At 37.8% G+C, this 21,684-nt stretch overlaps 1 protein-coding gene across 21 annotated transcripts in view; it reads left to right on the top strand.

Annotated features, from left to right (window-relative positions):
* The window catches only part of ptprda (protein tyrosine phosphatase receptor type Da), a 482,747-nt gene that overhangs the window by 194,002 nt on the left and 267,061 nt on the right, over nucleotides 1-21,684 (top strand). For all 21 annotated transcript variants that reach the window (XM_088346760.1, XM_088346766.1, XM_088346756.1 and 18 more), the window contains exon 8: nucleotides 11,406-11,453. The gene's annotated coding sequence lies outside the window, so the exon portion shown is untranslated. The remainder of the gene's footprint in view (nucleotides 1-11,405; nucleotides 11,454-21,684) is intronic.

Raw genomic sequence — 21,684 nt, 5'->3', positions numbered from 1 at the left:
CATGCAAATAGCACTTCAATCATAACAGAATGCCTGAAAGAGAGTGGGACAAAGAGGACATATTAAAGCCCACTCCTTACCTCAAACACACAAAACCAAAGCAAATTTCCTGCAACCCCAGTTAGACTTGCATTCAAGGCAGGTGCAAAACAAGTTGTATGTTTCAAAATCAATTCATAGACAACAAATACGAGTTTTGTAACAAAGATATCATTCATTACTGTGTTACTAGAGGTAACATACCGATAATATTACTTAGTACCACATATATTTAAAACAATGTCCTCCAAACTAGGCCGAGATCAGCTGATGATTTTCTAGGTTGCGTTGATGACTCTCTGAAAATGAAAGAAGGTCACAAAGGCAAAGCTAGAACAAGGGTGACATTTTGACCGCAGGGGATTGGGAGTATATTTTATCAAAATTTAAAAAAAGAAAAAAAAAAGAAAAGTATCTTCTGTGCCAAGTAAAATGTTTTGATCAAGATACTGTCACCGTAAAATTTAGCTGGGTTGTTATGGCTTTTCTTTCGCCTGTTCAAAAACGCGGTAAACATCTAACCAAAGGAAAGCCAAGGCAAAAATCATTTTTGAGAGATCTTGTCAAACCGATTAATCCCCCGCCCCAACCCAGAGCCTCGGGGTTCGGGACCATTTTTCTGGCATGCTGCTTTGCCAGGCTTCCTCTTGATAATACCCCAAAGATAAAATTAATAGTGCAGGGAGATGTGGGATTGGGAGTATCTAAAAGGACCTTGAGCAAAGCGCCAAATGCTTTGCTTTTCTTATTTATTGTTTTGCGTTTTCAAAAACTCAAACTCTTTGTCAACTTTGCGATTAGGCCCGACAACCTTTGCATGAGGTGGGATTCCATTTCTCATGTATCGCTGTCCCTTTATTTTAAATTGAAACCTTCCCCATGTTTCTCACGTTACTGTACTGTTGAACTCAACGCTAGATACCATGTTCAATATTGCAGGGACAATAAGATAAAATCATATATATCTATACATTCGTGGGGACCAGAATCACCTGCAAAAAGTGAAAATCTGCGAATAAGTCACACCCTTATAAAAGCCCTCAATGATTCAAATTCAAGATAAAATCCTTACTAAATAAGAGTGTACGACTACAATCAAATAACAACTATAAATCTACACATACGATCACAGAACACAGACTTACTGTTAAGTGATTTGATTTTATTGCCATAATTGTCAAGTTTAATAAAATCGGAGGGCTTCACCTTTCGGTTGAAGAAATACATTCAAAGATGTGTCCGTGATGATTAAATAACAATAGTTCCGAATGTAGCAATTTCCCAAGATTCTTAGCTCCATGTCATCCGTTTTATGGATAGTGGATCTGGCGTTGGTGAGCTACAGGCTTGGCAGGGGTTGGTAAACAGAGTTGTTAGCCTAGACGTAGCAGTAGTCCAGACATGTAGCCTCGTTATTGTCTTACCCCCAGCGCTGCCTTAGTTGCTTACCGGACTTGATAACAATACACGGCTCACCCGCTGGTTATAACAATTTCTTTGCGCAATTGGGCCTTCAATAAAATCCAATTTATTTGATTAATTTATTTTTAATGAACCAGGCCAGGCTTCCCTATTTTTTTTTTTTTTTTGGACACATTGACTTGTGCACCGGCCCATCCCGGCTGTTCGACTGACAGCATAGACCAGCCTATTGCAGTTGTGCACACAAACATTCACAAGCACCCATTACACAAAACCCTAATGAAACATTCACTGTGATAGCATTTGCTGTGTGCTGTCTGCTCAAACTCAATGCACTATCAATAACAATAAAAAATATTTAATTCAAAATCTACGAAGCAGTGAATTATCAGTGCAAAGTATATATTTTAAAATAAATACTGTTTTGAAGCAAAATAGACAACATTTGGAAAATAGATCAAAACCTTTTTGTTTTTAAATTGACATCTAATGATTAAAAAAAACACTGAAAGGGAATACTTTTTTTTAATTACGTGAAATAGCCATAATATTGACTAGCGCTTTCAAAGAGATCGACATTTTAAAAAACATACAACATTTTTAAAAACTGACACTTTGAACACACATAATGAAAAAAAAATACATTCAATGTTAAAAGAAAGAACGACAACACTTTGAAAAAAGGTTGCATCTTTTTTCGCAAAATAAAAATAATTTTAAAACAATTTGAAAGACATAATACCATTTTAAAGACTTACATTTAAAAAACTAGCATAACATAAAAACAAAAACACAAATACTTTGAAAAGGGAATAAAATAAATATGTTTTAAAAAAACAGATACACGCTTTAAGGATGTATTATTTTTTTAATACATACATTCATTTAAAAACACTGGATTAAAACCACTTTTTTAAAATCACATTCATTCATGAAGACAAACACTTTAAAATTGATTAACTGTTTTTTTAAATGACAGATGATTTCAAAATGAGGCAAACACAAAGGGAAAATAGATAGGATTAATTAATTGAAAAAAATATGTATTACATGAAATTAATATAAAACAGACTAGCAATTAAAAACGATGAATAATAAAAAAAAATACGATGGTTTGATTAGACACATCTTTAAAATATATTAAACATTTTTTATTACAAAATTCTTTAAAAAATACACAAACATTTGGTATGGGATTAAAACTTGAATGATAATATTATTGATTAAAACATCTCATCTCATCTCATCTCATTAGCTGCACCGCTTATCCTCATTAGGGTCGCGGGGGTGCCGGAACCCATCCCAGCAATTATCGGGCAGTGGGCAGGGGACACCCTGAACTGGTTGCCAGCCAATCGCAGGGCACACAGGGACAGACAACTCGCTCGCTCATTCACACCTAGGGACAATTTGGACCGGCCAATCCACCTGAAATGCATGTCTTTGGAATGTGGGAGAAAACCGGAGTGCCCGGGGGAAACCCACGCAAGCACGGGGAGAACATACAAACTCCGCACAGGAAGTCCGGTAGCTGGATTTGAACCCACACAGGAGGTTCCCAAGACCTTAGAACTGTGCCGCACACGCCCTAACCACTGCGCCGCCGTGCTGCCTGATTTGAACATATTTGGCCAATTTTAAATGAATAGTACATAATAGTTCCATATATCTTACCCTGAGCCCTTCCTTTTTATTTAAAACTAATGGGTTACAAAAGTGGATCAACCCTAAAGGATGTGAATTTAGAGGCAATAATGTAAACAGTGTGCAAGCGCTCTATGATAGTCAAAATAAAGAAGAAAGGTGCACAATGTTAGTCAAATTAACCTAACCCTGGCAGTATGAACACCTCTCTTTGCAAATGTTTGATACTCAAACAAGAACCACGTTATTCATTGTAAGCAAGCAAAACATCAAATGTGACACCAATTTCGAATCAACATCGAATTATTTTCTCATCAGATTGACACGAAACCAAAACTGTTTTAACCGTATGTGTGGTTTTACTATGAACTTCTTGTTGCGTTGTTAAACAGCTTTAACGGACACCATTTTTCACTGAGTTCTATACCAGGATGAATATATAAAACACTCTACTGAAAGCAGATGGATTTCATGCAAGGTGAGGGAGCAAACAATGTATAAAACCATCATTAACCTGCCGCCTAGCTCCCCAGCATTCGTATACCTAAAAAAAAAAAAAAAAAAAAAAAAAAAAAGTCCATTCAGAAGCTCTCCATTGACACACGGTACATCACTCACCGTGAAATACCTGGAAGGGATCAAGGCGGTGGGATAATAGCTTGGCAGAGGATGCGCTTTGCTGCCCTGTGACGGACATTTCCAATTAGATGGGGTAAATAAATAGTGACTCATCCTAGTCTGTGATTCATCAGTCTATCCTGCTTTAAATCACTTGGTTCTCAACTGGTCTGACTTGAGGACCAACCACCCTTAAAAAAAAAAACACTTCTACAATTCATTGAATAAAAGGTATTTTAAACCAGGGTTAGTCGAATATTTTCTTTTTTTTTTAAAAAACTAAATGGCCAGCAAAACCAAAACCACTTAAAGTCATAACTTTACCTTAATTTGTCAATTATAGATGATTAGATGATTTTTTTTTGATCAAATCCAAAGTGCTTAACTTTAGTAGCCTCAATCACTTTTAACAAAGTCAACATGCAGACATATGTAATGAAAAAGTGCAACATTTTTTTTCGGGTCAGACCGTCTTATTTGACGTTCTGTCCATTCAAAAAGGTGATTTACACTCATTCAACTGGGATCCATTATCCCTGATCTCATATTACTTAGAGCAGAGTCGTCTGAGCAAACTTTTGCCTGGTCTGGCAGCTCTTTTTTTCCCGTTACTGTATTTACACCTAAAATGAACCGCATTTCTGCTGCCACAGTCCATTATCTCTAATCCCTTATTGCTGCCAGTGAGGACCAGAATAGGGCACATTTGACGAAAACCGTACCAATTTGTCCTGCCCAGAAATGAAATGCACTGTTATACCCATGATCCATTATCCCCATTCGACTATTTCTGAAAGCAGGGGCTGAAAGGGCAAATTTGTGTTACGCGAGACGGCTCTTTTTTCATTTTTTTCCGCCGATCTTCTCAGCATTCTGCCGTGATCTAGTATTCCCGATTCACTTTTGCTGAGAGCAGGGGTCGTGAGAGCGGGTTTATGTCATGTATGGTGGCCTTATTTTCCGTTCTTTCTGCCCAAAATGAACAGCACTTGTGCAGCCGTGATCATTTATTTAATGTCAAACTGTTACTGCGAGGGGTGTCTGGCACAATACATGATACTTAGTGGATTTTCACGTGTTGCAGGAGTGTCTGGTCCGAATTAACTGCAATAAACAGATTACTGTAGTAGACAAATCTTACTAGTATTTTTCTCTTGTGAGAATTGGCGGGTGTCAAATGGCATTTGCATGGCAGTGACTTCATCTACAGTTAAAGAAAGCAAATGCCCCTTGGTTAGTTTTGTTTTCTTAGCATGTTTTTTTTCCAACGAAAAAGCCCGCCAAACAAAGTAAAGAAGTCCGCAACACACTTTTGCGTCCCAACCTACCAGTTGAGAAACACTGCTTTAGATCACTGGTCTGACTCTAGGATGCACCATTCCACCCTAATGTCAAGCTGTGACCCAAAACAAGAAAAACAAATACCCCTCTCCAATTTATCAAATAAAAGGATTGTTGACTCCAAAGCAAATATAGTAGAATGCACTGACCTTTAAAAAGAATAAATACGAGCCAAACAAAAACAACTTCAATTACTAAATATTACGGCATATAATCCTGCATCACATACAAGTGACCCCTAAAACTGCTTTAAAATAGCCACATATGAACATAAATTAAAAAAAAAAACATTATATTGTATACCTGAACAATGATTATTATTGAATAATGTAGATAATTAAGATTTGTAAGCTAAGAATATAACGGTTTTAAACCATTAACTCTACCTTCCAGCAGTGCTTCAATGTGAACTACACTATTTTTGTAGTTCACAATCATGTCCTTTCGTCTACTTGTGTCACTTTTGCCACTTTTCCTTCCCCATCTAACTAACCTTCTTAGGACAGATTTTTCTGGGCAGAAAAAGGAAATAAAACCGACAAGATCACACCAAAACAAGATGTATTCCCTCTCAGACACTACTGATACAGTGATGAGTGACTGAACAGGATGAAGATTGAGCAGGGCATTTTCGCCATCTATTGTTAAGGAGGATGTATGAATGACCCTGTTTTGTCTTCATAGCGTAATTTTGTCGAAGCAAAGTCAGAGATACCAGTTGATAAATACTGCTTTTAATCACCTGGCAGATCTGGACTGCTCAGATTGGTGGTGGAGGTGGGAAAGTGTTGTTTTTCTTGCACTTTTCTCAATACATGGATACCGATTTATTTTTAATACTTAAGGAGCGTATGAGAATGAAATGCTGCTTTAACGATGTGGTGCGGCTGCAAAACGATGATAGTATTCGTTTGAATACGAGCCGAGCTTGTCGTCTTGGGGCCCCGAGGCTAACGCAGTCATCCTCATCCGTGTACTCCAATTGACGAGTTTTGTTTTCACCCGAGTGCAAAGTGTCTGATACGCACTTTAAAGGCTCGTTTTCGATTGAAAAAATCATATCGACGCTTCCTTCTCTTTTATTGCTCCTCTGCTATCCTGGGGTAAACAATTATGACATAAGCGCATATTTTTATGAAATTGTTAAATAATATATATATATATATATATATATATATATATATATATATATATATATATATATATATATATATATATATATATATATATATATATATATATATATATATATATATATATATATATATCCCCAAGACAGCAATTATATACATAGTAACATATTTGTTTGTTGCAGCCATAATACAAGTCAACAGTATAATACAAAAGTAGGATAACTTTATACATACTAAGAATAATATTTATTATTTTTAAAGGGTCACTGTGTAATATTTGACCTCTACATATACCTTTATTATACAAACTAAGAAGACACATATTTACTAAACCACACCATTTTTTTCAGACTTTCACTATTTTTTTGATATTTTAGGGTACCTGTTAAAGCATGATTACAGACAGTCATGTCAGCTCTCTCTAGGTGATGGTCGTTATATACAAATTAAATGTGAATATGTTGATCCACGGTTATTTAAAACAATGCACAAGTGTACTATATTTTTTGCATTTCAATATTCAATATTTTTTTTTGCTTTTTTTATTCAATACACTATTTTGTAATAATACATACTGTCCCTAAACAAGCGCACAAGATTGTGCACAATATATTTATCCTGCCAGTTGTATTAAAAATGCATACGGTTTAAAACAATGGGTGTTCATTTATTATTTATTGATTTATTGAGGAATGTTGTTGCTGCTAAATGTTATTGCACATATCTTTGTCTTTTTATCCTAACGTTATTTTTATTCCCTCTAAAGTATTTGTGTTAATCCTGGAGCACCATGTTTCATGTCGTTGAAATAATGGTTACCAAAACTATGGCCTAGGGGGGTGAATACAGGCTGCCTCCACATTTGGTCCAGCCCACTGAACAAACCAGAGAGCATGTTCATGTTTTTTTCTGTTAACATAAAAACGGAACTTGAGGTGTTTGGCTGTAATGGGATTTAAAACAGGGTTGTGCTGGTGAGAGTGCAGAATTCTTACCACTAAACTACTAATTATGTAATAGTCTGTATTGGGTTTTATCATAGTCATGGTGTCAGACTTATTTCCATATTTCAAATGTTACAATGACAATAAATGTGTCACTTGCATGGTATGGAATGGATGAATATAACATTATGTCTTATCATTTTAATGAAAAGAACGTACAACAAAATCAACATTCGTCTCTGGTTCTGTGATTAAAATCTTGAAAAAAGTTAATGTTCCATGGACTTATTTTCTGTTCAGAAACCAAAGTGTTTTTTTTTGGTCATGATTTATTTCATAAAGTGTATTTTATTTATTTTCATTTTTTTTTTCTGTGAAGAATCCAGAAGAGTTTTTATTGTGTCTTTCTGAAAAGCAATACATTTTACATTTAGACACTCCAGCAATTGTCACACTTTTTTTGTCATAAGTAGCCCTCCCAGGTAAAGGTTGGAGCACCCCTGTTTAAATATTGTTCACTATGTTATTAGCAATGACTATACATGCACTTCTAATTCTACTTCAAAACACAAAAAAACAGTTACACTGGGTCAAATAATGTACCTTTCAAAAAGGATCCAAAGTGAACACTAACAAAAATCGTATAAATTGAAGACAACTTTATGATTCGATTTGTATGAAACTGTGCACAGCTGGTTGTGAGAGAGCTCAGGTGTGCAAAACAAATCGCCCATGGCCTTTAAAACTGGAAGTACGCTAATGATTGCTAGCCTGCCTCGCACGGTATCTCTATCCTGAAACACCAACTGAACTGTGTCACGATCAGTGTTGGGAGTTGCACGTTACAAAGGCACACATTCTTAGAACATTGTTACTTTTGTCGGTATCGAGTACAGTAATATGTTAGTAATGAAATGTTCAAGCTCAATTGTTGTTACAACACGAGGTGCTCCTCCAGTAGCTATTATAAATAGACCATAATTAACAAAGTTTTCTGATCTGACAGTACCATCTTCGCTCATTTAGCAATATACAATCCATAGGTGGGCATGTTTAAAAATACCTACAACATGCAACTAAATACTATTACCGTTGTGCGGTCTCAAGCATGGAGTACCGAAACAAGATATTTATACCTTTTGATCTTCTGGTAGGCAGCACGGTGACGCGGTGGTTAGCGCGAATGCGGCACAGTTCGGAGGTCATGGGTTCAAATCCGGATCACGCTCCGATCTTGTGAGCTGCTTGCTACCCTCGTCTAGCGAGCATTTTGTTTCTCCAATAAACTTTTGAGTGGAATGTTTTGCGTTTGGGTCTACCAATTGTTCTGGCTTTGACAAATATTTGAGGAGTTTGAAGACAAAGGCCAAAATGAATATGGGGTGTCTCAGCATTTTTTAATTCGCAAACTCTCAAGATTGCACTAGCAAATAAATATGCAGGGTTCACCGCTTCTGCAGGTTATTGTACACATTTTTCTTCTATCTTTTTTATCATGTGGTTATTTCTAAGCAGTTCTAGAAGGTCGGCTTCAATGTGAGTAGATATGATAATTTGTAACTGAATAGTTAATTTTAGAGTAACGCGCTTATTTTAGGTGCCAGAAATCTGGTTGGCAATGGTCTTACTTTTTGAGTGAAGTAACTAGTAATTGCAATTACATTTTTTTAGGAAGGCACCCGACACTGGTCACGATGCACCCGAAGCAACCGGTGCCACAATCAGCCAGACGCAGCTTGCTACCTGTACCTCTGTAGATTACCTTCCGTATTGCCTTTTTCAATTAACTCCGGGCAACATTATCACAAGCGCAGCATCGTGATTGTTAAGAACTTCCAACGGATGGAAAAAATAGCCCCCTTTTTTGGGTAAATAAAGTGACATGACTCATTAATGTGATGAATGGCTGTGCATTTCCATGCGAGTACACTCCCCCTCTAGCCTCCTCCTGTATTGCTAGCCTCCTCGTTGCAGGCTACATCCTGCGCAAAGAAAAGGGCGAGCGCTTAAAACCCCTGCCTCAAAGTGCTGAAGCATGCAAGGCCGGCAGCCAAAAAGCTCGTTTTTTTTAACTGTTGACGCTCACAAGGACCCATCCCGCAGTTAACATCAAATCATTAAGTCAGCCCTGGCCACCGCCACTCGCTATTATAGGGAGGTGGTGTTCGAGGGGGAGGAGACAACAGGAAATAGTGCGCGGGAGAAGGGGGGGACAAAAGGTCATAGGCAGCCATGAAGGGTAAATAAGCTGTTTTATTGTACAAGATCAACACTGACATATCTCTCACGAGACTGCAACAAATCCACAGAGTCAAAGCCAGAAGAAAAATGTCAGATGGGGGCGCTTTGGTGTGGGGGTACCATCTAATACAGGGGTCTCAAACTCGATATTCTTAGGGGCCGTCCATATATATATATATATATATATATATATATATATATATATATATATATATATATATATATATATATATATATATATATATATATATATATATATATATATATATATATATATATATATATATATATATATATATATATATATATATATATATATATATATATATATATATATATATATATATTTATATATATATATATATATATATAAACTTGAGAGACAACTGTATTGCCTTGAGGGAGGTAAATGTGTTCCTTCGGCAAGAAGGTCACATATCTCAAGGGACTTTCAAAAAACGCCCCGCTAGTGTTTTTAAAATGAGTCTCTAGGCCAAGTGGTCCTTCAGTTCAGACCATTCAGAGTCAAAAGCATCTACACGATACAAGTGCGACGCCCTTGCAAGTAATGGAAGAGATAAGAATATTCAAGAGCAATTCAATCTGTACTTTGTTTTAGCTAGTATGGTTTGAGTAACAAGTCCTTTTACAACATCTTGTAAAAAACATTGCACACCAATGTTGAGCCTTCAGGGCTGCCAAGGAATTCTCTGCTGGCTTAAAAAATATCTGAATAGTCAGATGTTTATCATATTTTGTCCATTAATACATATTGAATAATTCCAAACTGTCTGTCAGCTTTGTTTAATTGCCTTCCCTGGGGTGCTGCTTACAGATGTGCTTTTATATTCAAGCATTTGACCAATCACATGTCAGTCCTTACTTTATGCTAGGGTCAGTAATCTACCTGGAGGCCTTCACAATCCGATCTGCAGGGTCTGAGGAATTGTCTGTAAGCCTGTTGGTTTAGCCAATCAGATTTCGAGTTGCCAGAGCCAGGGCCTTCTAGCTGGCTGAGGGAATTGCCAACTTATGATCACCTAGAGGGAAGTAATGGAAGTATCACAACAAAAAATGTCAAACCGATATTTTAAGCTCTAAATTTAATAAAAATGTATGTATAAATAAGACAGGCCCGACATCAGCATTATGGAATTGAAACACAACAATAATCTGTGCGACATAGTAATTGAAATCTTTTTGAGAAAAAAAGGTAGCTATTTTTGGTGACTAAAATGTACAGGATCAAGTATCTGTTCATTACATAAAGTAACTATACTGTATAAATGTTTTACACATAAGTTATGTACTGTCAAAATATAATTTTTGAAATGGTTTTGCTGTTTTATTGCACAATTTAATGAATTATGGACCAGATCCACTTCACTTTACTCGATGCTTTGCTGCTATCAAGTGGCCGTTATAGAAACCTGCTTATACCATCTTGTTTTGTCCTACAGACATACATAAACATGTTTTAAAAAGTGTCATGGAGCCACTCGGAAGCGCCAAACCAAATGTGGTTCTGAACAAGTTTAGCAGGTGGAGAGGTCCAACTTTGTTGGTCATAAAAAAAAACATCTTCCTCTGTTTAACAATTAGAATGCTAAACACAATAAACAATGGTAATACAAAAAGGAGTGAAACAGCAATAACCAAAGCAGAAAGATGCAAAGTGTCTCTGTTTTCTTAAACTTGCATTGCATTTTATGAGGATGATTATTAATGCTTTTTCACATGTGTCACAGATTTAGCTGCAACGCATTTTTAATAGCCATAATTCTAGGTGTGAAAAGCACGGTCGGTGACTGTTGCGCCCCGATGTTTGCCTTTACCAACTCAGACACACCATATTCCCTCTTCTTACCTTTGCCAATTTGCTCCCGGGACCCCTTGAGCCCTTGTCTTATTACGGGAGTTCCTCATTGATCAATCACTGTCAGGGGAGAGAAAGCTTCTCTTTAATTGCTCTGTGTTATAATCATGAGTGACAATTCCCCTCCCTTTTATTTTTTTTTCCCAGGTCCCAGGAGAGAAAATGTTCCCTGACTTTCACACTGAACACCTCAAGGTAGGCTGGCTTTTTATGTACACTATTTCTAGGCCTTATCTTTACAGCTAAACGGTCTTTGAGTGTCACTTAGTTAAGACATCAGAGGTCGGGGGAAGGGACTGGAAGTGCAAAAGAGGTATTTTTAGATAAAAAAAGAAAACTTTTTTTCATAAAATGAAAACAATAAATAAATAAAATAAAATCACAGATTAGCAGTAGTATCCAATGAAATGGGATCTACGCATTCATGCTAATTTTGATGCAATCTACCGAGAGGACCATCAAGTCTGGATCCAAATAGGCTACTGGCTAGCTAGGCAGCTAAACTCTGTAATCAGTCCTTTGTTTGTATTGTACTGTGAAGTGATAAGCACAAAAGCAGTACTAATTTGCTAATCTGAGACAAAATTGATATTGAAAGAGTATCTAACCCTGACAATATACTCCACATATTACTTGTTGCCAACTGGAAACCACAAAAAGCAGATCAAAACCTGTATTGTACAACAACATAACCCCACAAAAATGTGACAAAGTGCCTACAGAAATTGTGTCACCAAACAGAACCCAAACTGGAAATTAATCATCATAAAATGGTTTATAAAATATGATGAATATGTAACTTGGTAGTGGTGGGTAATATTATACAGTGATTGCTTCCTAAGTTTCTCACTGCGTTTGAACACATTTGACTGATTAGCACATTTACAATAGAATAGTTTTCTTGCCAACAACATAGTGAACATTCTTTGCAAGAAGGTTATAAAAAAGTGAAAAATGTTTACCAGGTAGTGTTTGGAGACTGGCTTAAGTTTTAAGTGAAAATTATTTTGTAATAGTAGTGCAATGAAAGCAAGTGAATTTCCGACCTTTTTTAAAACACCGTTATGAAAAGAAAATAACTGGAATTTTAGGAATTCACATTGATGCAAAAACACTAGTATTAACCGTTTCAACTTTGTTAGCATTAGTAGTTAAAATCCATGACAGTAGCCTTACGCCAAATTATATTGCCTAAACTACTAAAGTGATGCTAAAGCAAAGCTAGCCACCAAAATGATGATATTTTCTTTCTTTCAGCCAGCAAATGTGTTGGCAAATATTTAAGCTAAATCCTGGCAAGGGACTGCTGCAACGTTATAGAATAGACCACAGATAACTAACGACCAATAGATTTTCTTAAATCAAGATAATGTTTTATTTTCATATTTCCCGCCTCTACAATTTTGCATGTTTGATACAACAGCTGGAGATTAAATCTGCAGAACTAGCAATAACTATGATTTTTTTGTGTAGTCTAGTACGCCAGTTTAGGACAAATTAGCAGGTTTTATAAAAAAAAAAAAAAAAACAATGGAAATTGAAAAAAAGCAATGCTCATTTCCATGTTCTAGTAGTTGCTCTTGTTTTAAATAAAAAGGATAGTTCAATATATTTCCAGGTCATCCCTAAATAACGAGTGCCATTTAGGTAAATCAATCAATATAACAAGTCTAAGAAAGTTTTAGCCTAAAAATAACACTATTGAATGCAATGGAATGTTTTTTTTCTTCCCAAATGACAATCCGACAATCTATTCTGAAATACTAAGATTAATATTTGGCAGCTCTGCATCAAAAATATTCCACACATCAAAGCATACCAGATTATCAGTTGCAGCCTCCTAAAAATAGTCTTTTGTGGTTTATTTATTTTTTATTTTTTTTAAATATATATATATATATATATATATATATATATATATATATATATATATATATATATATATATATATATATATATATATATATATTATATTATTATATATTATATTATTTTATTTTATTTTATTTTTTTTTTCATATAAAGGGCACAACGGACTACAAGGTACATGGGATAAAACTACAGTAAGGCCTAGGGTTGCACACAATATGACAAAGTGCCATATTTGCACATTGATTGATCAGGTCTGGTGGTTGGGATTTAATGCTCTTGCCATTGCTATCTGGTTCAAACACTGTTTCCACCATTTTTATACAATTGTATCAGCGGTTATATGCCTCGACATATTAATAATTTCACAAATACGGTAATGTATTACCAGATGTGTTTTCTTAATAGGCCCACTGGATTTTAATGTGCGCAATTTGGGGTTTTGGGATTTGCCTTGTAGTCTGGAAAATACATTAAAAGAGGGTCAGGAAGCACATGCCTTGACAGCGTTTAAAAGCCCAAAGAATGGATAATTGTGGGTGATATTTCTGCTGTTTCTGTCAGTTCTCACCCGTGTCGTCAATCCCAAACGCAACGCCTGACATGTCACGATCCGTGTCGTCTTGGAAAATGCAGTCGCGAGCTCTCCGTGCTAAACATAACCCATACACCCCCCTGATATGCAAATGGAGCTCTGCATTTCATGCAAATGCCCCACACCGCCCATTTGCCAATGCCATTTGTGCGCCGGCTGCGAGAACAAGAGCCCGTGATGTTTTATTCCGTAGAAGAGAAGGTCGCCTCGACACGACATGATTGTTTTATCCGGCGTTGACGGATTCATGCTGATGTGGCACTTTTTAAAACACTACCGTGGGAGAAAATCGTCCAGGGTGGGAAGCGGGGTTTTCTATATTTTCCTGATACGCTGGCTAAAATGCGTTTTCCCTAGTGATTGCATTCGGCCTTGGCATTTACGCAGATTGCAATGTCATTGTCTGCGTATCCGGGAAGGATTAGGTTCGGCGAGGGGGGGTAAAGTTTTTAAATTTAAAATGTAATCAGTGTAATCACCATAAGCAATCAGTTCCTCTTCATTTCACCTGATCGAGCGTCCCTATTTCCTCCCCTGCTTAAACGAGAGAGTTAAAAGACGGAGCATCTTATCTGCAACCCTGGATTAAGCTCGACTTTGATTAACATCTACACAAGTTTTAGGAATATCAAAAAGTTGGTGGTTATGCTTAAGGGTCGAAATTGGCGGTATTTGTATTTGGATCGAGAACACGTCCATAGTTCATGTTAGTTCGTTGAAGCAACCACTTGCCATTAAAACCCAACTTTAACGTGCACCCGAGGATCATTTTACAAAGAAGAACAGTACACAGAAAAAACATATCTTTTCTTTCCGAACAGTTGCGGTTACCATCTTGAGTAGGAAAAAGCACTATATATTGTTGTATTTTAAAACGAGCTCAAATTGTGAAGAAACAAGAAACATTTGCAATGTTTTTGGTGAAAATGTTTTTTATCGATTCTACAGTATGTGTTTATAGTTAAGTGCTTCTATGTGTGTTGATTCGGGGCATGTGTCAAAAGCATTAACTTATTTTAAAGCTCTTTCATTTTTTTTCATTTATCAATTGTGCATTTGTAATAATACAAAAACACATAAAAGAAACAAAAAAACAATTGAATTAATTTCCACTCAAGTTTATTGAATTCATGGAAACACATCCAGACTTTAAAGTAACAAAACTAGCATACCATTACAAATGTAAACGATTGAGTATCATAATTGAGTATATTAAGTCCCTGCTTTACTGGAATGTCGCTGCCATCTTGTCTGTCTATTATTGAAAGCAGCTAACGCTTCTTTAAACGTTTGCACAAAAAAACCTGGTTGCTGTTTTTCAAATGTTGTATTGACTTAACACCGTGTCCGTGAGTTTTATTTTAAGTAAAATAACATCACGACAAGTTTCCTGTATGTTCTCTGGTTGACTGACGGTAGTCTGTAAATACAGCTACAATGGGTGCTTTGCGGGTGGGGCCTGGCTTTGGTGACATACAGTGGACATGTTTAAAAGTCATTGTTTGACATGATGCAGTCCTTTTTCTCTTGTGCTTCTCTCAGCATTGTCTTGCAAACCACACATAAAAATGTGGGTGGCCACATTTGGTCCAAGAGCCATGAGTTTGACACATGCAATGTAAATATGGGCCAAAATAATACGTATGCCATACCTTTAAGTCGGATGCTGTATCATGGGGCTGCTAATGCAAAGACACAGAGTACAAATCAAGCTTTTACCCGTGTTCTCTGATCATCTTGTCAATGTTCTCCCATCCCACCTGAAGACTAAACAACATTTATGTTGTGTGTATACTTCAATCTATTGGTGCTCAACACCGGTTCACAAATGAATGGAGAGCACACTCTCTCTTGTTTGGAAAGAATTGTCCGTTTGGATAAGCAGCGCTGACAGTGCAGGCCCGGGTATCGACTCTGAGGCTTAATGATTCAAATGATTGGTCAACATTGGAAGACATCAAAGTGCAGCGTGCGTGCTTCTTCCTAATGAAGTCACAGCGTCCGCGCAGTCTGCACACTATGAATGTCAATTTCCAGCCGTAATAAACTCAAGCTCCAAAAGCGTTGGCCATACAGATAATAAAATACTGTTATCCCTCGGTTATTGCGGTCAATAGTGGCCAGAACCCCCCCTAGAAAAGTGAAAATCCGTGAAGTAGCGTTGCAGCTCCATAAAAGCCCACAGGGTTAGACCTACCGGGAGATGACGTCCTTATTGACTGAGAGTATCCAACTGCATCAAAATAGCAACCTTACATCTACATAAAGAATTGGAAGGATTCTCCTTTCCGTGCAAGAAAGTGATTTAGAGAGAATCTGCTTAGCTGCACGCTAGCATCTGGTAACCTCAGGTTAAACCAGGTCTCCCTGATGATTAAAACATAACGGTTTCCCACAACTTGTAGCTCTAGATCATGTGTAATGGATCTGGTATTGGTGGGATTCAGACTCTGCAGGTGTGGCTCAAAAGAGTTATTAGCCTAGCCGTAGCAGTAGGAGAGGCCTGCAGCCTCGCTCTTGACGTATCTACCAACACCACCTCAGTCGCTTCCTGAACCTGATAATCTACAAAACACCTGCTGGTTATTTATTTGGGCTCTTCTGATTTCCTTCGAGGTCAAATGCAATAGATGCATTTATTTTCAATTTAACAAGCCATTAAGAGCTAGCTTTGGCCAATCCTCCCAGTTTGTTTTGGGTGAACACATTGACTTGTGCATCCACCCAGTTCTTTGACTGACAGCATACACCAGACTAACACAGTTTCGCACAGAAAAAAAACATCCACCCAACTCACACCCTAACCTGGCCCTGTGATATAATTTGCTATGTGATGTCTGCTCAGAACACAAGGCATATATGTTGATATCAATGACAATGAAGACAATTAATTTTTGATCTGTGAAGCAGTGAACCAGAGAACCAGAATAACTGAAGCATGAAGTAGGGAGGTGGTTTCTGTAAATAAAAAGGGATCCTTTTTTCGGAGGAGTGTTCTTGACAGTTTAAGAACATAAAGATGAGCAAGAGGTCATGTTTGATCACTGAATCCGTCAGAGTGGCTTAATGACATGCCTTGTAATGGCTTTCCTATAAAGGGAATTAAAACGTCTAAACGCTGGGGGCATTTGCATTGGCCAGGATCAAAATCAATGCATGGCCGGATCTCACCCGGCATTTGGTCACTTGTTTAAAGTGAGCACTTTTGCTATTGATGTTGTCGCTCAATCAGCGGGCCCAGAGCTCGTTCTTTTTGAGGCATCGATCAGCAAGTGGCGTGCTTAGTTTGTGCTTTCACACCTAGCCTTGTCTTTATTATACTGCCGGCTTTTGCCAGAAGCCATTAAGCTATAGCTAAGGCAGTTAATGTAAAGACTGAACATTAGCACAGCTGTCGTAAATGCAACCTTCTGTCTAGTCCACCTACCAGCCTCATAGCCATTTTGTAGCTAATAATCTGATTGGAAATTATTGAGACTATTCGCATGATGTGAAGTAATTTAACTGTGCACAATCTGATGAAGGTCTGATGAAGTTTTCTGATTGCAAGTTCTTTAATTTTCTGATTGATTGTGCATGTATACACTATTGTGAAGTCAGATCTCTTGTCTACATGCAAAGTTTGCCTCATCCTTTATATGTTTATGACTCATTTTGGGATTTGTAGAACAGATAACTGTAATGAGCACATTTTGTATTCTTTATAAATAACAAGAAAAAGCAAACTCAGGGTGCCTAGCTAAAAACCTCATGTGTATAGATTTATTTATGTGGGCCGTTTAATTTTTATTTTCCGCGAAAAATGCTCCATTTGTACGTATACTTATTTAGTCGATGCAACAGTTGTATCATCCATACATAGTGTAAGTCTATACCACCTTGTAAACACAGGAGAAGCACCAATCGAGCTTACATTTGGAACAAACAAAATACTTTGTTGAATATGGTGAGTGACATGGATAAAATGAAAAGTTGTGGCCTATTCCATTTCCCCTGATCGATTATTGCTTAGAGCAGGGGGTGTCAGATCGCATTTCTCATGGTTTTTTTGGCTGTTGAAGCATGCAATTGTAGCCCACCTGCCCTGTTTTGGCCGTGATTCACTACCCCCAGTACGCGGGGTGGAGTGCTGAGAGAGCAAATTTGTTGTTCTTTTACCCTTTTTTTTCCGCATATAATAAGCAGCACCCTTGAGGCCCGGATCCATAATCCCCGGGGAACTATTGTTGCCACTGGGTGGTGGCAGTACATTTTCACATGCCAGGGGTGTTTTATCCGTATTGTCGCGATAAACAATATATTAGAGCTGGCATGTCCATCGTTTACTCCGTGGAAGGTTACGACCTGCTGGATGATCCATCTGGCCGACCATACATTTTTGAGTATGTCAAAAAGTGAGTCTCTAGGTTGTATCTATCATAACTTATGATTGTTTTAAATAAATGCAGACTAAATTATTTCTCCAGCTGACAGAGTGCGGTGTTGGGCTTGTATAGTGTGGTGAGATGGTTGAGGTGTAAAACTACATTCATTTAACTGTTAGAATGAACAAATTCACACATTTAAAACCAAGCTGAAAATTATTGTTTCCCCATTTATGTTGTGAATATTTTTTTTGTGTTTTGAAAATATTTCTAGTAATTTATGAAATGAATATGTAGTTTATTTTACTAATGTAGGCTGAGTATTGCAGCATAATACTGAAAAAAAGCTAAACAATTAGAGTCTCCAATATTTTACAGATGCGCCCCGTCTGAGAATAGAAAGTCTGGATCCAGCCCCATAGCCAACTGACTCTGACATCCTTGGATTACAGCATTTTGTTCAGGAGCGGAGCAAAATATAAAGGCAGTGGTTCAGGAGGTAGAGCGCTCGACTTGGGATCAAGATATCGCAGTTCGAATCCCGGCTCCTCCTTGTTACATGTCGAAGTGTCTTTGGGTAAGACACTGAATCCCTAATACCCCCAATAAGCAGGTTAGCGCCTTACATGGCTGCACGGCCGTTATTGGGAAATGTGAAGCACACTGTAAAGCGTTTTGGGAAGTCTTGACTTGAAAAGTGCAATATAAAAATGTAGATCATTATCAGGGAACCTGTGACATAGGCCATTGACACTGTCTTCAAACAATAAACAGACATGTTTTTGTGAATTTTAACACTTTATCATAAAATTGAAGTTATGAAATGATCTGCATTTTATATAGCGCTTTTCAAGTCAATGACTTCTCAAAGCGCTTTACAATGTGCTCCACATTTCCCAATAGCGGCCTTGCAGCCATGTAAGGCGCTAACCTGCTTATTGGGGGTATTAGGGGTTCAGTGTCTTACCCAAGGACACTTCGACATGTAACACAGAAGAGCCGGGATTCGAACTGGGATCCCTTGATCCCAAGACGAGCGCTCTACCTCCTGAGCTACTGCTCGGCACGTCCGTGCACATGTCGGGGCAACAGGGGAATGGAATCCATTGTGCGGATCCCCCACAAAGAGAAGGAAAAAAAGAACAAAAAAATAGTCAGCGGGAGAGAAGCCCCCCTACTCCTGAGTCCTTAGAAATGAAATATGAATATCTGGGATTGCTGAGGGCTCGGTCCCTCGAATTAATTTAATTTGTCTGGATTGGGCTAAGTAGGGCTGTAATACCCGTTGGTTGGGTCGATCTGGATTTCATAGTCCCAATATTACCTCCAGGTCACAGGTGTCAAACTCATGGCCCGCGAGCCACATCCGGCCCGGCGTACAATTATATCCAGCCTGTGAAATCATTCTTTTTACATCTATAATAATATAACGGCCCGGCTATACGAAACGCTGAAAACTCTCAAACTACAGATGCCACAATGCGGCACTTCTGCTGCTGCCACAAGACTTCCCAAAAAGCTTACCGCAGCAATCGAGTTAGCTGTAGCCTGACAAGCACAGCCACTTTTAACAATATCTACTGACAAAAAACATGTGTGCCAGTTGAAAAAGAAGACCGACAAGTTCATTAATAGTGAGTCTTTAGTGCCAGGAAGCAAAGACATATCCCCCAGGAATGAACCTCTATCTATCATGATGTAACGGAGGGCCAAATGGAGAAAAGCATGGTGATGTTTCTGTGGCTGTGGATTACGCCGCTGCTGAACCCTGATAATGGCCAAGCAAAAAGTTGATTCGGTAAACTGAGCTTTTCAAAACCGAGGAGAGGCTGATTTTTTTTTTTTAATCGGCATCACTGGTTAACCCTGAGTCTTCAGTGAGGAGCTAATTTGGTCGTAATTAAGGAATATAATGTAAGACTAAGCTGAAAAACATGAATACAGAGAAGAATATACAGAAAGTTAAAGAGTTATAGAAGAATATGATGAACCAGTAATTGTTTTTCACCAAAGAAAAACTCCCAAAGTGAAAAGCACAAACTTGATTTATATTTCCATTTTTTTTTCATTTTTGAAATTTATATTGTTATGACAGAAGATATTTTTTGTGGACAGCAAAGTTGTTTATTTTCTAAGTTTGTTTATTCAGAAATAACATTCCTGTCTTTTTTGTAATACATTTTCATCCTTAAAAAAAGCCAAGTTTTAGTGTATTCAATAAGTTATGTATCTGGTTCGGCCCGTGACCAAAGGTGTTGTTTGAGTTTTGGCCCACTTTGCAATTGAGTTTAACAATCCTGCTCTAGGTTACGTTAACATATCAAGAGTTTCATATCATGACATTTGGATCTTTATTTCCCCGACAATCCCTTCTTGTTTTTGTAAGCACATAAACTGTATCAAAAACGAACTAATCTGGCCTGCGCTGCACGGAATCAAAGACCTTTCGAAACCGCCCAAGCTGTGCCGGGCGCACAGACTCCTAAAATGACAAGCGATTATCAAAGCGCTTGTGGCTGGAGACGGCGTAATCCCCCTGATGTCGACGTCTATGAGAGTCCGAATTAGATCCCTCAAACAATGTCGTCTTGTCTACACTGGTTAAACCCTCAGCATTTTAGTCCCAAAATTAAGTTGACCCCGTCAGAAAGCTTAAGGACGCAACAAAGCCCTTCAGCCGTCATACTGCAAACCCCCATCCATCTGCGTTCCATCTCCTTCATGTAATGAGTTCCTACTCCAGCCAGACCACGGGGGCTAATAAGGCTTTTATCTGCTTTTGATATTAGATATTAACACCTCATCAACATTAAGCTCTCGTCCGCTCACCCCATTTGCATTAGCCGAACAATGTCTCCGTAGAAATCTTTTCAAATTTGAATTAAGTTCTTCGCCGAATAGCCGGAAGGATGCCGCCACCCATCACTCAAGTCCACACCTCAGCAAAAGCTTTCCAAATCAGCGTGATCTTTTCGAAAACAATCCTCCATTCCAAAGCGCATGAATGATAAATGTTACGCCACCGGCTATTAAAGTAGGTCTGAGTGACACAATCGGGATTTTGTTGGTTAGAAAAAACCTATAAATAGAAACTTCAGTCACACCATCTATGTGATCTTTTCCGCGGGGGGAGACACATTTGTGCGGCAAGTGTTTGCATCAGACCCAGTACTTTTTCTTTTTTCCGTCTCATCATTAACATAACGTAGTTGCGTTAAAAAGACGACTGTGACAAGCGCCTATTTTAGTCTTTAGAAATAATAAGAAAAAGCGAAATCATGTTTGGCGGTGCAAAGGTTCCAGACTTCTTATCATCCCTCATGGCATCTTTTTGTCAGGTGCTATGAGAAAGGGGGAAAAAAAATGAAATACTAACTGGGAAATATAGCTGGGAGAGATAGAAAATAAATGACTTTGGTTTGGCAAGGAGGAGAAGGAAGGTGAGATTTATCAAGTGGGGATGGAAATGTCTGGCGAGTCTGTGTTGAAAAATTAACGTGAGGACATGGCTCCGTTTCGACCACGACGTATTATACTTAACATTGGAGTACTACTATGTGGTAAGGTTCATGGATTTTGTGAAATTACTTGTTTTTAG

Source organism: Urocampus carinirostris, chromosome 11 (assembly GCF_059441175.1).
Source record: "Urocampus carinirostris isolate Australia breed hairy pipefish chromosome 11, RoL_Ucar_1.0, whole genome shotgun sequence".
NCBI classification, from domain to species: domain Eukaryota; kingdom Metazoa; phylum Chordata; class Actinopteri; order Syngnathiformes; family Syngnathidae; genus Urocampus; species Urocampus carinirostris.
This window is presented reverse-complemented; position numbering and strand designations above follow the sequence as displayed.